Here is a 13,230-nt window from a genome sequence, read left to right on the forward strand (position 1 = left end):
GAAGGTTTTTTTTCCAGATTTCTAGGCAGCCACACTGATATACAAGGTTAAACAAAACAGGGTTTCTGAGGCAGAAGGAGATAGCCCTAAAAAAATGAGTTGAAACTAGTTTAAATAATTGAAGCAATTTGGAAATAGACGGAATTTATTGTTTGGTGAGAATAATGTAAGATGATTACAGAAAAAGTTGAATCATGACTACAGAAATATCTACGTGAATTAGAGATAGCTCATAGGATGTTTTTCTTTTTAACTCTCTCTGACCAAGCTTTTACACTTAGAATAAAATCCAGCTCCTTGATGTTAACAGTAATGATTCTTTGAAGTTACTTGTAGTACTCTTATACACTTGCTCTTGTTCAAACCTACTGTATGATTCTCAGAGGAGTCATTGCTGGCAATCCTGTTAAGCATCATTTTCCTCTATTTTAATGAGATTAAAATTATTTCAAATAGTAATTGCTGAACTGACATTCACTGTAATTTGACATGTTCATATTGTATTTTCTGATTAAAACCCCCTGAATTGGAGGGAAGAAACAAGATGTCCAGCACCTTCCAGAAGACCTTTACTGTAACCAGAACAAAATTATCTTCTTTTTGCTTGACAAGACTTGAAGAAGCATTTGGACAATACTTTCGGGCACATGGTGTGATTCTTGGGAATGATCCTGCGCAGGGCGAACGGCCGGACTCAATGGCCCCTCTGGGTCCCTTCCAAGTCTCTGTCAACTCAGCTTATTCTGTGATTATTCAGGGATCCATGTAAAACCCCAATGATCTTTCTACTGCACACACGAGACTATTTTTGTCCTACAAAAGAATGAACCAGGGATGTCTGTGAAGACTTTGAAAGGTAGAAGCCTAAAAAAAGCACTTGGTAAAAACAGAATTATTTGAGAAGAATTAAATGTTCTGTGGACTAGCTAGTTTCCAGTCGGGGTACCTGTGTCTCCTGAATTCTTTGATTAAAATGAAATTAATCAAGAGGTCCACCATTATTTCTCACACAAAAATGCTGATCTCTGAGATCTGAGAACTTAAAGGAGTTGCCAGTTACAAATAAAAAAACAATCATTTTCAACAATTCCTTCTAYTCATAATGTAAACAGGAATTCCTGTCAGAGATACTCATGGGACAGAGCTTACAGTAACTTTTAACCTTTGGTGGCCTTAGAGTAAAATGCTGTGTCCACACTGTATTAGRGCACAGTTTGGGCCAACAGTGGAATCAGCACTTAAATATATTAAATACCTTCTTTGCATCACAGACTACTCATTGTATGAATTTAATAGCAGTACATGAGGGCTTTTTAAAATACCTGATTATCAAAAATGAAGAGGCAAGAAAATTACAGAAGTAGGTGGTTTTTTTAAAGAATAGAGAAGGAGAAGTGTGCACTTCTCAGGTTACAGTCAAATCCTTATTATACTTGCTTTCTATAAAGACATTAATATGCTGCTAGTTCCATTACACAATAAATTCCCTGAGGCAAGGAGTCTAACATACATTCTGAAAAAACTGGTGTCTTGTATCAATATTCAGACATAGTACACCAAGTTAAAAGGAAATGGGGAAAAAAATCTTGTTTTAATATCTGATCTGATATGCAAATGAAAAAAAAACCTGACATATTGGAACAAACGTCATCCCCCCACTTGAATTCTTATTCTCACATTGCTAGAATATGAGACATTACTTTTTCTTTCCTCGGGAATTCATGTTCAGATGGTTCTTCCTGTGTAATTTCTTGACTGCGTTATCAAGAAAGTATTGAAGGAGGGGAAAGGATGGTTTCTGTTTAGATTACTGAAGTTTGTTTCCTTTCCAGGTAGGCAAAAGAGAACTAATGTGTCTCTAGAATTGTATGTAAGCGACGCCTTCCACACGGTCTGAACAGTTATTGAGGACTTCAAATACCAACGATTTTTTAAAGAGGAGTTGGTTACATAATAACAATAGACCATAATGCAATCTGTATCAATAAAATATTAAGGCAAACCACTAAATAATAAGGGGAGAAAGGGAGTAAACAAGAAACCACTGATTGCCTGGACCTGGCAGACAGTCCACTCAGGACTGTATCTGCTGTTTTGGTCAGTTTTACCTCCAGGAGTATGTCTAGGGACAGGATGGGCACCGGCTGTGCATGAGTGTGTTCAGGTACATTTCCTCCAAGACAAGACCTGTGGATATATTTATTGACGCTAAAAGCTTGCACGGGTTCAGAAAGCCACTGAAGTTAAAGATGTAAAAGTAATTTATAGTTCTTACATGAAAATACATCACTTCATTCTCAGGAGTTTCTTCAGCCACAAAGTGCCGAAGATTTGAAAGTTTTCACAAGATTTTCCCAAACAATGCCAGCAAGAATTGCCATAGTGAGGGGGCATATGGTTAGACAGATCCTTCATCCGTAGAATTATAGCCCTTCTCATTTTCTCCCAAGTAAGTTATTCCTTACAAACTCCTTAAGCTATTTTACCAAAGCATCTCAAACATGGAAAAAATTCCAAAGTCTGTGKGGAAACTCCCAGTAGTTTAAAATACGTCCTTAAGTCCATTTGGGTATGAGACAAACAGAATCATTGCTCCTTCATGTTCTAACACTGGCTTCATATCCAATTCCAAATCCATTTCAAAACAGTATTTCCTGAACTATTTACCATCGATTTTGTAATTGTTTCCCTCCATGACTTATCCTAATATCTGAACTCAGAAAACCAAAGCTTTTGTAATCAAGGAACATACACSCCATGGCCCTGGTCTGTAAGATTGCTTAATACCAAAGTCTCAGCCTTGCTACTTCAGCTGAAAATACAAACCTCTCCAGGCACTATACTTCATTGCCTGTTTGCTGGAGACAAACATGATTTTCATTAAAAATAGTAGAAAACAGTGTGAAAAATATAGTGAGCATATGTTTATTACCCCAGTAAGAACGATTTTTGCAATTACATCTATATAATTTAGACTGCAGCAGTACCCACTGTACTAAAAAATAATCATAGAACCAGCTCTTGTCCCTAAAGAAAGGGATGAAATGGGAGAGAATAAGGCTGTATCTAGAAGTTATGCCACTTGGAATAAGCATTCTCTAACTAATTTATGCAGGTTTGTTTGTTTTCCTGAATGGAAGCATCACACATTTTTAAAGAATGTTGTTACCTACTTGGCTTGGTTTGCTTTGAGAGACGTTTACCTACCTTTATTTTCTCACAGCATTAATCACTGCTATCACTGTGTATAATTTTAAGGACTGGGGTACCTAGACACTTGATTTCCATTCTCATGGAATTTTCTTCTATGAGGTGAAATTTGTGGCAACAAAAGTGAACATAGGCAAGAGACAGAGTCACTGATACAAGAATGGGTTGAAACAGAACTTGTAGCAGGCACTATCACCAACAATGAAAAAATGCACAGCACATATATGCTGGGTAAATGACAAAACAAGAGGAAAAAAAGAGCATCCTGGCTCCTTTAAAAGGTAGTTTCCATCAAAGCTGAATCAACTTCAGTATTGATGGAATGAGCTGAAACAACAAAAATACATCACAAAGTACCTCCATCCCAAAACAAAAATTTGGGTGAAAATAGGACATATTTTCAACACAGAAAATCAGAGAATATAACCTAGTCTTAAAATGTAGGTGATTGTCTTTCAGACTGTTGTGGTTTTCTTATTAAAAATTAGGAACTTTTTTTAAAAAATTATTAAATTAAAACCTTTCAACATAAAAAATAGATGCAAAGTAAAGCTTGTGTCTTGTGTATTGAATATACAATCAAGCTTTGGAAATGAAGGCAAACGTTCTTCTCAAAAACATCTGCTTTTGTAATTAATATTCATTGTCATATACATGGGAAAGAGCTTAATTTGCTAAATCTGTAATTTCTAAACTGTAGGAGATGTTTTGCAGGAGTTTTTAAAGGAATCAATAAACACAACTAAACAGAGAGGCCCTTCTGTTTCTCTCAAATACTTCTCTGAAGAGCTGCCAGCTCCCAAACATTTTGACAAGAGCAGTGCATATATGCAGTGATGTGGGATGTATTTAACTAGCAAGTGGTTTAATGACTAATGATTCTTTAAAGAAGAGATGGATGATAAAAACCAGCAGTAGAACAATTCTGAGACCAATAATGAAGCATGGATTCAAGTCTTGGGATGGACTCTCTCAGATAATTACCCTGGAACTGAAGAAACAATCTGCTTTGTACTATGAAGATAATCTACACTGGAAATAGACGCTCACAGTTGTAGGGAATGCTTCATTTGGGATTTGTACCTCACCAGACAGCAGAAAACAAAAAAAAAAAAAAAAAAAAAAAAAAAAAAGCAAAAGTTTTGATTTAAGAGCAAATTCTGACAAAAGTCCTTTCCAGGATCATATCTCTTGCCTGCAGGCATTCATTGCCAAGACTAATCCAGTAGTTACTGAGCTCAGGGGCAACATTAATAGCGTTAATAGATTTATTAAAACTTCAAGCATCAGAGCTCACTCCTCTGAGAAATTCAGTTTAGACCAATCAATGGGCTTGAAAGTTATTTTCAGGAAAAGAAATTAAATGGAAACAAGTGCTGTAATACTTTATAAAGCCAGCTCTCTAAGAAAGAAAGCTTAACCTCCCCTAGTTTTTAGCATTTAAAAAAAATGTTATTATCTATGCAATGGAAAGAAAAACATATTTAATAAGCTGTAAAGAGCCCTTTATGTTTTATTTTTTGGATAGTGGGCTAAACACTACAGTAAGAGTTTCCAAAGACCACCTAAGTACAGAATGGACAACACCCTAGCTTCTCCACCACATGGACAAGTGGAGCAAATAACTTCCCTCCCATGACTCTACTGTCAGCATATCTATCTTAGCAGCTTTTGATCACAATCCTGCCTCATATTAATGGCTAAGAATTAATTGCAGAATTCTCGAGAAATAGTCCAGACATTAAACTTTGTTTGAAGATTTTCCTTGCTTATTTTCTTTTTCATCATCAAGTCGTAGAAAGAACTTAAGTGTGTTGATTAAAAATAGTAAATGGTACATTAAAACCTTTAGCTTTCTTTTTTTCCCCAGAAAAAAGACAATGTGCCTTCTTGTAAAGCTACTTCTTTTGTTCCAACAGACCAGGCCTTGTTTCAATTATGCTACAGAAAAGTGAATTTTATTTTTCTTCCTAACAGAGCATATTTTTTTTTGTCTCCCTTGTGACCACTCAGGTTGCTGCATTCTTCTTTCAACCACAACTGAGCTACACCCCACAGTCCCGTTGACATGCCTGGCAAATTGCTCTAGACAAGCCCTTCCGAGAGGGCTTCCTGGAATTCCTCCAAAGATTTATCCAGGACTGTATTTGGTGCTGTTATTAGGCAGTTTTTACTCCAGCGTTTCTCTTCAGTGTGCATTTTCTTAGCTCAAGTAATGAAGAGTAACCTATAAGTCTCCTTATCAGGGGGACAAAAAAATCACTCTTGCTGACTAGCTGTGTTAGACAGCAGGAATATCTCACAAACATATTCATTATTTACACAAACYGTCTTTAATTTCCATTTATCCTACACCTTCCATTCTGCTGAGATGATACTAGTGTGTTTAAGTTTGTGATACATATTACACAATGCTGACTACATTATCCAAACTGTATTTCTGTGTCCTAATAATCTCAATTCTCATGGTAAATTTAACAACTGTTTTTGGCATTTATAGAACAAGGACAATATGACAATTTATGACAATAACTTTAGAAAATACAACAGTAATTAGTTCATTCCTAAAAGAAAAGTAACAGWCTTAAAAGAAAAAGACCTTTTTCAGCCCAGCAATCCAATAAGGTATTTCTGAGCTGTTTTTCTCTGTATACCTCAGAGCAACACAAATTCTGCACAAACAGGCTTTAGCATCAACAGAAGACCGAAACTGCCTGGTATCATACACACACTCAGACACAAAATTATACATGTCACAATTTTGTGTTAATGAGATTTATAAATTTAAATATTCCTCTTGGATACATTGATTTTTTTTAATAACTTCTCAAAAGTTTAACACATATTAATGTACACAACTCATATATTCACAGAGCATGAAATAATGAAACAACATCTAGGATTTGGCTGATTAGGAATCAGNAAAAAAAAAAAAAAAAAAAAAAAAAAAAAAAAAAAAAAAAAAAGAGAAAAATCAAGTGCAATGAAGTGCTGTGTGCCAAGAAAATCTTTGACTGTGAAAACACTTTTTTATCCTATTCAGAGCACAGCCCAAAAAAAAAAATCTGATGTGCAAGAGCAAAGAACGAAGAAAACTTTAACTATCTGAATTCTATAAATACAATTAGATAGCCTAAATCAATTCAGTATTTGTTTATCATGTACTGATGATAACTTTAACCAACTATTAGAGTCTTTAATGACCTAGTTTTACATTTCTGGCTCCTTGCTACCAACACCCAGGTCTCCCTTTTTACCSGAAACAGTTATAAAACACTTGCCAAATAATCCTACTGTACCTACTTTTCGAATCCAACATCGGTATGCCCCAGCTCTTTTTTTTCTGTTTTACACCTGCATCTTAGCTCCTGTTTTTTTTTTAAACTGACGAACTTCTCTGAAGCTGCAAGAGAAAACTCCCATGCTCTTTGATTTCTCCTCAAGGGCCCCTGCAGTAAGCTGATCTAGCACACATCTGTCTGATATGTAAACCATGCCAAGCTCTGTTTGAAAGCCTTGTCTAAAGCCACACAGTATTTTTAAAGTGAGTACAGACCAGAAGAAAAAAGCAACTTCAATTTATTTTATGATGCGGGATATTTCAATATGTTATCAACTAAAAAYATCTTCAAAACAAGGAGAAAAAAAGCTTCTGCTACTCCCAAAGCTAAAGGCTGCTTACATCCTAAAGTCATCAACTATATGTAATCTAGCATGAAATACTTGCATAAGAAGTTTGAAGGGCAAATATGGTCAATAATAACACCTGTTCCAGTTTCTTGTTTCTGATTAATATGTTAATGGCTTTGTGAAGGTGAGAGTGAAACTAAGGTGGTTCCTCTTTGCTAAAGGGAACAGAATCCCCCCGATATGCTCCCTCTTTGCATTTAAAACAAAAAGAAATCATAACTCAGAAGGATGTTTTGTTTCCAAGTGCATCCCCCCTCTCTCCCCACCAAACAGAAGAGATACATCCATATGGTAGACAGACAATACTAAAAGGAGGACAGGACAGGGCTGACATATGACTACAAGTATGCTGGGAAGCCCTGAATTTTACGCATTAAATTTTYCAAGTGCAGAGACTGTCCAATAGCTGGCAGCACCTTGGTGTTTTTATTCAGCAAAAGCATTCGGAAGTTTATTTTGAATACATTAGGGTTTCTTCCTCTGCTTCTGGAAGCAGCATGACTCTCTTAGAGCAAACCTAGCGCATCTATCCAAATAATATTATGGATCTAATTAGGAGGCATATTTATAGCACCATTTGGAAGAAAAAAAGCACGAAGTAGGGCCGCAGTTACTGTGGTTGCAGATACTCTGTACAAGCAGCGACCACCAAAACCAGGATATCCATACCTTCCAAATGTATGGAAAATATCTGACCTCACACCTGCAACATCTGTATTGTAGGCTGCAAGTTGTAAGGTAAGAAAAGAGGATGCTACCCCAACCACAAAGACGGGAGTTGGTCGAAAACTAGTTTGAAATTATTGCTGATCAGAATCATAAATGAGAAAAGAGGCCAGTGACTTCACTTGAAGCAGAGGCACCGCAGTGCACGTCGCCTGCAAGGAGCAACATGACAACCTTAAAAGATCATTATTTCACTTTTCTCTAGTGTCATTTGAGGGGGAGGGAAGAAATTACTACTTTTACATAACACCTTTCTTGTTTTCTTTCAAAAAGAAAAAAAAGAAATACAACCAAAAGAAAAATTTCCAGGAATATAATGCTGCCAAAACTTATAATTAAAATGCAAACGGCAGAGACAAATGACAGGCATTAAAGCCTCAGGGTTCTTCCCAGAACCCATATTTTCCACCCTAATATCCTGTACCTCCTCTTTCTTGGAGCTTATTTGAGAGGAAGCTGCTCTGATTGCCTTCTGTCACTCCTCTGGCGCACAATAAACAGAGCAATCTGGAGTTAATTTAAGCAGTTTAGCACATCAGGATACAGCTGGGAAAGGTTTTGGGAGGAATGCTGGGGAGGAAGAAGAGGACTGTGCACAGTCCAACCAAGACTGCACACAGGAAGATGGTGCAGATGGGCACATTCCAACACCACCACCTGCAGCCAGGGAAAGCTGCCTCATGATGAAACTCTCCCACCAGCCCAGAACAGCAGAAACCTCAGCACAAGGAATTTAGAAGTCCACTCCTAAAAGCAGGAGTGGCAGGCCCACTGCTTCGTGTAAGGACTATTACAGCTGATCATTGGTCATCCAGCAGTAACCCATCCCCTCCTGCGTGCCTGCCACTCTTATATTTCACCCTCTATAAGCCAGATGTCTTTTCTTCTTCTTAAGTTTAGACACATGCATTGGTTTTACACAGCGCAAATGGTGACTTGATTTCGGCAGTTGGACAGATTTACATCTGTTTTTCACATCACTTTAGTTTGAGTTTTCAATCACTTGGGGCCCTAGCTATACCCAGAATACATTGACTGAGTTCACTACTAGAAAGAAACACAGTCCTGCTGGCATAAAAAAGATAAAAATGAAACAAAACTCTGTAGTTATTACTCACCACAGGGGACAATTTAAAAAGGTGCAGCATGCACCTTAGGAAGAAGAATGTGTCCATAAGCTAATTCTCACGCCAAGCACATAAACCACAAAAACTGAAACTCTTTACTACAAAGAGTAAGAAAACAACATTCTTTGTAAGACTGGTCTTACAGGGAGATTGAAAAAGCCTAAGTGCTTTGTGATCAGCTCTAAATATTTTGTTTGCAGGAGCCTGCTTCATTTTGCTAGAGATTGAACAAGGTGGAAATGCAACAGTCCTGTACAGGTACATCCAGAATTGTCCAAGGCTCTCCCAACAGCCACCCCAGCTTTTGCCAAAWGCAACCAAGCTTACAGGGGAGGAAAGGGGTTATTTTATAAGTTAATATAGTGACAGAGAAACACAGTAATGGAGAGCAATGGTAGTTTACATAAGTAATACCTGTTCCCTTTAATGATCTAAGTAGTGTTTTTAACCAGTTTTCATAAATCCATTTTTCAGCAATGGACTATGTTTTCCAGGCAGAGAAATGGCAGGTAACCTACTACATGAATGAGTGTTTCAGAATAATTTTTGGCTTTTTATTTATTTCTTTAACATCTTTGCTTGGTCACAAATAACAGCTGAATAACATACTGCTGAATCTAAGAAAAAGGATATTAAACTAAACAAAACTGAACCTATGCTCTCCAAAAAACAGATAAAAACCTAGTATTTACAGTTGTACCTAATACTCCCCCCTCCTTCATTTTGTCTCATAAATGCTACATTCAAGTGAGTCACAAAAAGGAACACTTAAATTCAAAATTTTTAACTTATTAATGATTTTTTTATTCCAACTTTGTGATATTCCCCCCCCCCAACTACATGCAAAACATGCCTTTTAATTACTCCCATGTTTGAATCCCTTCAATCTGCCTGCACCATGCTAGTTCAGCAAGGTCACCAGCAATTTCCTCTTGGCTAGATCCAACCATTCTCCAACATCATCATCCTTGAACTTTCTGCCACTTTTCATCATATTTCCTGAATCCTGAAGCTGTGAAATCTCTCGTCTTGGCAACATCTAGCTATACAGACCATGTTCAGTCCTCAAATACACACCATAACTCTCAGAGATTTTAAAGGGGAGCTGTTCATATCCACAAGAGAAAAAAACTGCAGCCTTCAAAGGAAGAGTCAAATTGCATATTTTGCTCTTTGTGGGCATTATAGTTTTAATGGGTTTATGCTTAATGATCATTCTTTAGAATATTTACCCTGGAAACTCTATCCTTTACAGGCTAATGGTTTTCCTTTTCCATTCCTGAGAGTGGGAAAGAATCAGAAGAATCCATAATGCATTAACAGACTCCTCTGCTTGAAGACAGTATTTCACTGTAAACAAAGCTTCAGCTGTGGATGGTCAAACGACTCACAGTACACCTGTTCTTCAAAAACAGGCTAATCCTACCATTTTCAGAAGCCATCTTGCCCTCTTTTCCCTGTAAATTTCTTTTCTGATGTACTGATATAAAAATCATAAAGCACATCTGTTTCGTGATTCAACCTGTGCCTGCCAAATTAATTGCACCACTACTGCGTGACATACCTGATGCCACCAACCAGTCAGAATTTATCATCTCTTTCATATCACTGACCAAAACACTCACATGACCCTTCCCCAGCCTGCTTAGTCCAACTCTGCAAGAAGAAGCATTCAGTCACAGGGGTAGGTCACTTCAAATGAGGGGTGATGGTGGCATCTCAAGTGATGAACTCCCCCAATCTACACATTTACAGCCACAGTTTTACCTTCCCTGCAAAGCACTTCTGCCCTCATGAGTAACCATTACAGGATTCACATATGTCACAGAAGCCACATTTTCCCTCTACTCCCACTTTAGCAGGGGAGTTTCACTAAATCCAGCTCCATGTTTCTCTCAGGATTATGGAATATGTGACCYATCAAATTAGGCGAGGTCCTCAAGTCCATGTTTTCCCAAAGTCTGTCTCCTTACTTGCCTTAGGCTGCAGAAAGGCTCTGACTGAACTCATTTAAATAATAGAGGTAATTAAAACCTCTCAGATCACACAAGAGGTCTAAAATACCTAAAAAAGGTTGATATGATTGCAAGTGTGCCTACTCCTCACCCAGTTTTGTCAGAATTACCTAGATTAATAAATCAAAACCAGTGCTGCTATTTAAAATATTTAAGCTACCCAAGGTCACTTGGAGAGAATCACAGGAAGCCACACGCAGGCCCTGAGCAGCTGAGAGACCTCAGGGGCAATCGCCTGTGAAAGGAGGCACCTGGGGGCAGAAAAATCCCCTAACCTTCGCCCCACACATCAGCATCACTGTCTACACAGCTATTCTTCCTCCTGAGGCACACATTATTCTTTTTAGGTGGTTTTTTGTTGGGTTTTTTTTTTTTTAATTTGTTTGGGTTTTCTTTTGCCATTGTGTTCTTCCTGCTACCTTTGACTTTCTAATGAACTGTAACAGATGTCAGCAACRGTTTCTCTCTCCTAGTACATGCAAACTATCTGTCGCCAGTAAAATTTAATTATTAAATTATTTTAAACAAAGGCTTTGCTTTTTCAAACCATTGAAATCACTGGAAAACACCTTGATGGCAGAAAAATTTGTGATACATTCAAGAAATGTATTCTTATCCTGTTATCTAGTCAGAACTAAAACTATGAACTAAACTATGTTTAGAGAGAAAAGTAATGGAATGCACTTTTTGTTTTTTAACCCATGTGAGTAACAGAATACTGTTGAAAAAAAAATGAAAAAAAAAAAAAAAAAAAAAAAAAAAAAAAAAAAAAAAAAAGCAAAAAAAAAGCAGAGGATGTTTTTCTTTATATCCACTTGTTACAAATGCTTACTTGATTGTAAAATGTGTTACAATGCTGCAGTGCAAATAGAAAGAAGCAGTCTTATAAAGATGTAACTAATACAACTCATTAGATTCTGCATACCAGATGTCAGCATATGCTATTTCATAGTTGATTTGATAAAATATACTCTTGCAAAATATCAGAAGCAGTACAGTGGTTCGATACATTCAGTTCTCTGCAGAGATCAGTAATAATCTTTTGCATAGCTGAAAAATAGAGATCATCTTCAACACAAGAAGTCAGTAATAAAAACCCTGCACTACATTTGCTGCATTATTTGGTTTTAGGTGTTGTAGGTTAAAGCCATTTACTCTAAAATACAAGTGAAATTACTGCTGCAGACTTCTTGTTCTTCCCAACCAGTTCAAGCAACTCTGGAATCTTAATACAGAATTCAGGGTCAGCTCACTTCAATGTACACAAAACTCTGGCTGTAATTTAACTTGAGAAAACACAATTGGAGGTCAAAAGTAAGAGCAGGCACAGGCAGCATTCCACAAGGCAGAAATGCTCAAAGTTCAGATAAAAGTGGGGGTGTTTCTTCCTGCTTAAAGACAGATACTCCAGTCACAAGGCATGTGAAGGTGTCTAGAAACACAGAGATTTCAAAAGGGAATAAATGGTACACAGAAAGGAGAAGAATGATTAAGACCCAGCTATAAGGAACTAAAAAAAAACAAACAAGGAACCTTCCAAAAGGAGGGGAAATTAGCTCATTAGTTCGAGTGTTAGTACAAAGAGAGGGGGAAAAAACTGCAGTGAACACTGCAGCAAGAGCTCTCCCAGCCATTTTCACATCAAACATTTACATGATCTGATACACTCACTTGTGGCCAAATCTTAGCATCCACTGTCTAATAACTAACATGCTTATGGATTTCAGTGTTTATTATGGTACTTTTAAGTAAAAAAATCTGTAAAATGTATGGCTCCCTTGGCATTCAGCACATCTATATTCTGACCATCTAAATAAATTCTGCTAGTTTTAYTCTCTTCCATTAATTAAGGCAGAGAGGGAAAATCTTATTGTTTTAAATGCATGCTRAAGTGCTATTGCCCACAAATATTGATCCATTCTCTTTTATGCATAACAGTAACATGAAAGAATCCAAAGTGAAAGAAAGGAGAGCTGTGCAGAGCTTTTATCTGAAGTTCTCAGATTCTTCTGTAGAGTTTAGAGTAGGACCACATTTTAGTTCTGGAATATTCATAAATACACAAAACAGATGTACTAACTGAACCATAGTTTATATGAACATACTTGAAAAAAAATGAAAAAGCAGGGAAGGAAAACAGATCCAGAATATCTCTGCAGGGATTCAAATAACCTTTTTCAGATACTACTCATTTGACTAAGGCCATCTTACAACACCTGCAACTTCTTCCAAATTCTTAACCAAGACCAGACAACATTGCATTCTTCTTTCCCAAGTGAATCAATGATTGATTTTCCCTGTGTTTCTCTAGGGCTTTCAGTGATTGACAATGTACGTCCCTTGGAGGAGCMGTATTTCTAAATAAATACAAAATCTATGTGTCAGACAGTTTTGTGCTGCTTCAAATAGCATTTATCAGTTAGAATGGAAACCTAAAATACATGTATATAAAATATCAAACT

At 37.0% G+C, this 13,230-nt stretch overlaps 1 protein-coding gene across 1 annotated transcript in view; it reads right to left on the minus strand.

Moving 5' to 3' along the window:
* ARSB (arylsulfatase B) overlaps positions 1-13,230 on the minus strand; it is a 62,043-nt gene that overhangs the window by 31,592 nt on the left and 17,221 nt on the right. The window lies entirely within an intron of this gene.

Source organism: Malurus melanocephalus, unplaced genomic scaffold (genome assembly GCF_030028575.1).
Source record: "Malurus melanocephalus ecotype Western Australia unplaced genomic scaffold, MMel_1.1 scaffold_31, whole genome shotgun sequence".
Classification (NCBI taxonomy): Eukaryota; Metazoa; Chordata; class Aves; order Passeriformes; family Maluridae; genus Malurus; species Malurus melanocephalus.